Here is a 5,000-nt window from a genome sequence, read left to right as displayed (position 1 = left end):
ATTGACGACTAGACTGATTCCTTATAATCATTTGCCATACACCGGTGGAAGCTGCCGAGACGAGTAACTACATAGCGGGCTCGCCGTGTCACTAATGTACAGAGATACAACAGTTTCGACTGGAACCGGATTAAACGTATACACGGCGCTGATTAGTAATAGATAGAGCCATCAGAATACAGATAATGTATACAACTGTCCGTATACATGCTGAAAGACTCTGCTCACAATCACAACCACACGTCAGCCACACACCCTTATCACGCACTACTCTCTGCCTGTAACACGCACACAGACAATATGTAAGCACCAGCATGGAACAACACCCAGTGCATCCTCTCCGCCACATTAGACAATCCACACTGTCATAACCAGACTGGGAGGTCCACTCAGAAAACAGAATATCCCACCCACCCGACAACCACCATTGCTCAGCCAAGCCACCAACACCCACACATGTCCTACACAGGGGTGCACCCAACATCACAATACTGCCTCCTCTCACAGCACACAAACAATGGCAGGAATGAAAGACACAGGTCTGCCACAAGCATGGAATGAGAGCGCCGCCTGTCATGAGCCAAAGGTGCATCCTGACGTGGCAAATCAGATGATGCCGCAGGCATCCACTTACTATAATCACAATCAACAAACCGGCCGCCCCGCCCCGCCCCCCATTAAACCTTTCCTTACAACAATGTGTACCTTAACCTAACCTATATCGTACCGTAACCTAACCTATATCGTACCGTAACCTAACCTATGTCGTACCGTAACCTAACCTATGTCGTACCGTAACCTAACCTATGTCGTACCGTAACCTAACCTATGTCGTACCGTAACCTAACCTATGTCGTACCGTAACCTAACCTATGTCGTACCGTAACCTAACCTATGTCGTACCGTAACCTAACCTATGTCGTACCGTAACCTAACCTATGTCGTACCGTAACCTAACCTATGTCGTACCGTAACCTAACCTATGTCGTACCGTAACCTAACCTATGTCGTACCGTAACCTAACCTATGTCGTACCGTAACCTAACCTATGTCGTACCGTAACCTAACCTATGTCGTACCTTAACCTAACCTATGTCGTACCTTAACCTACCCTATGTCGTACCTTAACCTAACCTATGTCGTACCTTAACCTAACCTATGTCGTACCTTAACCTAACCTATGTCGTACCTTAACCTAACCTATGTCGTACCTTAACCTAACCTATGTCGTACCTTAACCTAACCTATGTCGTACCTTAACCTAACCTATGTCGTACCTTAACCTAACCTATGTCGTACCTTAACCTAACCTATGTCGTACCTTAACCTAACCTATGTCGTACCTTAACCTAACCTATGTCGTACCTTAACCTAACCTATGTCGTACCTTAACCTAACCTATGTCGTACCTTAACCTAACCTATGTCGTACCTTAACCTAACCTATGTCGTACCTTAACCTAACCTATGTCGTACCTTAACCTAACCTATGTCGTACCTTAACCTAACCTATGTCGTACCTTAACCTAACCTATGTCGTACCTTAACCTAACCTATGTCGTACCTTAACCTAACCTATGTCGTACCTTAACCTAACCTATGTCGTACCTTAACCTAACCTATGTCGTACCTTAACCTAACCTATGTCGTACCTTAACCTAACCTATGTCGTACCTTAACCTAACCTATGTCGTACCTTAACCTAACCTATGTCGTACCTTAACCTAACCTATGTCGTACCTTAACCTAACCTATGTCGTACCTTAACCTAACCTATGTCGTACCTTAACCTAACCTATGTCGTACCTTAACCTAACCTATGTCGTACCTTAACCTAACCTATGTCGTACCTTAACCTAACCTATGTCGTACCTTAACCTAACCTATGTCGTACCTTAACCTAACCTATGTCGTACCTTAACCTAACCTATGTCGTACCTTAACCTAACCTATGTCGTACCTTAACCTAACCTATGTCGTACCTTAACCTAACCTGTATTGCGCCTTAACCTAACCTGTATTGCGCCTTAACGTAACCTGTATTGCGCCTTAACGTAACCTGTATTGCGCCTTAACGTAACCTGTATTGCGCCTTAACGTAACCTGTATTGCGCCTTAACGTAACCTGTATTGCGCCTTAACGTAACCTGTATTGCGCCTTAACGTAACCTGTATTGCGCCTTAACGTAACCTGTATTGCGCCTTAACGTAACCTGTATTGCGCCTTAACGTAACCTGTATTGCGCCTTAACGTAACCTGTATTGCGCCTTAACGTAACCTGTATTGCGCCTTAACGTAACCTGTATTGCGCCTTAACGTAACCTGTATTGCGCCTTAACGTAACCTGTATTGCGCCTTAACGTAACCTGTATTGCGCCTTAACGTAACCTGTATTGCGCCTTAACGTAACCTGTATTGCGCCTTAACGTAACCTGTATTGCGCCTTAACGTAACCTGTATTGCGCCTTAACGTAACCTGTATTGCGCCTTAACGTAACCTGCATTGCGCCTTAACGTAACCTGCATTGCGCCTTAACGTAACCTGCATTGCGCCTTAACGTAACCTGTATTGCGCCTTAACGTAACCTGCATTGCGCCTTAACGTAACCTGCATTGCGCCTTAACGTAACCTGTATTGCGCCTTAACGTAACCTGTATTGCGCCTTAACGTAACCTGTATTGCGCCTTAACGTAACCTGTATTGCGCCTTAACGTAACCTGTATTGCGCCTTAACGTAACCTGTATTGCGCCTTAACGTAACCTGTATTGCGCCTTAACGTAACCGATATTGCGCCTTAACGTAACCTATATTGCGCCGTAACGTAACCTATATTGCGCCGTAACGTAACCCACATTGCCCCTTAACGTAACCTATATTGCGCCGTAACGTAACCTATATTGCGCCGTAACGTAACCCACATTGCCCCTTAACGTAACCCACATTGCCCCTTAACGTAACCCACATTGCCCCTTAACGTAACCCAACACACGTTGGGCCTTAACCCAACACACGTTGGGCCTTAACCCAACACACGTTGGGCCTTAACCCAACACACGTTGGGCCTTAACCCAACACACGTTGGGCCTTAACCTGCTCTGTAATTGTCATACGACGCGTTAAATTAGTGTAGTGTTGCCTAACTGCAACCCCCGCAATATAGTTTGCTACTCGCACTGCCCGGTCCCCAGTGTATCGCTTCATGTTAAACACCTTGCAGCTATACACTGTAATGTGGATGGCAGCAGGACGTACATGCTCAATGCCCTTTGCAGTTGTTCATTGGCATTTGCAGTTGTTCATTGGCATTCGCATGGCGAAGCACTTAGCCTACGCTGTGGTACGGCCTGTGTCAACTGTCCGCTGATGTTGTACGTCCAAATCACACACTGTACTGCACATTGGTCCTCATGTACTGAATGATACATCGTGGTACATGTGACCGTACAACGACTGCGCCAACAACGGCGAACCATGCGGTCCAAATGTTGTGCACTCAGCTACGTGTCGTCTCCCTATAAGAGCTGGATTGCAGTGTGGTATGCCCTGGATGGCGATCAGCATGAGCCGTCTGTTGATGTAGTGGCGCGTGTTGTCAGACGTAGTCGTCTCTTCTCACACACCGTGATAGCACGGTGCACTGCGTTCCACATCTGCGACATGCGGCAGAGGCCGGTTGACAGTCGTTCGCGCAATGGACATCGCATACGTACGGGGGCCACCTTCCACGTGTTCGCTAAGCGTGGACATGTTGTTGCGTGTATGTGGGCAGACAGTGTGTCGTGACACCTGACACAGGCATGCAACAATCGTTGAATTTGCAAATGGCGATGGACGCCTACGTTTGCTGGTGACGTTACGCAAATGAACAACTGGTAAACCGTTGTGGTGCGGTTGTTCTCGCTAGGGGTGAATCAGTGATGGCGACGATCGGTTGAGCTACCAACCGGTTGTTGCAGCGATACCCACCATGCCCACGAACGTGAATGGCATGTGGGTGTGAAGCGATACGCGGCGGTGGCTGGGTGGGACCGTCCCCGGCCGGTGAGGGGGGGCCTCCCGGCGTGTTGGCCGTGCGGTGCGTGGGCGCACGCGCTACAGCCGGCTGGTGGGGGCGGCCAGTGGCAGGCGCGCCGGCCGACGGAGGCGGCAGGCGGCGCAGCTGCGCGCCGGCGCACCCTGCACGCGGCGCCGTGCGGCCAAAGTAGGTCCTCGCGGGCCCGGTGCGAAGCGCGGTGGACATCTGCAGTGTGCTGGTCCGATTGAGGACTGTGTGCGCTGAGGATGCGCCGCCGCCCGGCGCTCGGCGCCGCGACGCCGTCTGCTGCTCGGTCGCCTCTGCGGTTCTCGCAGGTGGTTTGTATCGCAGCTGTGCGGACGTGTTGGCGCGTGCGCTGTGCTGGGAGAGTTCGCTTCGGCACCCAAGTGGGGCTTTTGTCCTTCTGTGGCGCTGGCGTTGGAGCTGCCGGTCACCGTAGGTGGCGCGTGTTGTCTCCCGCCGGCAATGCCACGACAGCACGCTCCCGGGCCTCTGTCGGCAGCGGCAAGCTCAGTTGGGAGCACGGGTGGTCGCACCTAAAGCGTCTACTCGCCAAACTCCGGGCGATTGCGCCTCTCTCGAACCCGACCAAGTACTTAGGACGGCGCTGCGCGCCGCCGGGACCTGAGAGGGTTTCGAGGTGTATGGTGCAGGGGAGCTCAGCCTCCTCCTGTTTGCAGAATAATTGAGCGGACGCTTGCGTGTTCGCGCGGGCCCCCGGGACACACTCCCGGGCGGCCGGCTGCTCAGCTCTAGTTGACGCAGCTCCCTGGTTGATCCTGCCAGTAGTCATATGCTTGTCTCAAAGATTAAGCCATGCATGTCTCAGTACAAGCCGCATTAAGGTGAAACCGCGAATGGCTCATTAAATCAGTTATGGTTCCTTAGATCGTACCCACGTTACTTGGATAACTGTGGTAATTCTAGAGCTAATACATGCAAACAGAGTCCCGACCAGAGAT

At 50.7% G+C, this 5,000-nt stretch overlaps 1 non-coding gene across 1 annotated transcript in view; it reads left to right on the top strand.

Moving 5' to 3' along the window:
• The first annotated feature begins 4,804 nt into the window (after positions 1-4,804).
• LOC124587300 overlaps positions 4,805-5,000 on the top strand; it is a 1,910-nt gene continuing 1,714 nt past the window's right edge. Inside the window, exon 1 of the ribosomal RNA XR_006975415.1 lies at positions 4,805-5,000. This exon is cut by the window's right edge and continues 1,714 nt beyond it. This is a non-coding gene — a ribosomal RNA (small subunit ribosomal RNA).

The sequence above is a fragment of the Schistocerca americana genome, unplaced genomic scaffold, assembly GCF_021461395.2.
Source record: "Schistocerca americana isolate TAMUIC-IGC-003095 unplaced genomic scaffold, iqSchAmer2.1 HiC_scaffold_598, whole genome shotgun sequence".
Lineage (NCBI taxonomy): Eukaryota > Metazoa > Arthropoda > Insecta > Orthoptera > Acrididae > Schistocerca > Schistocerca americana.
The sequence above is the reverse complement of the archived record's forward strand: the minus strand, read 5'-3'. Positions and strand labels throughout refer to the sequence as shown.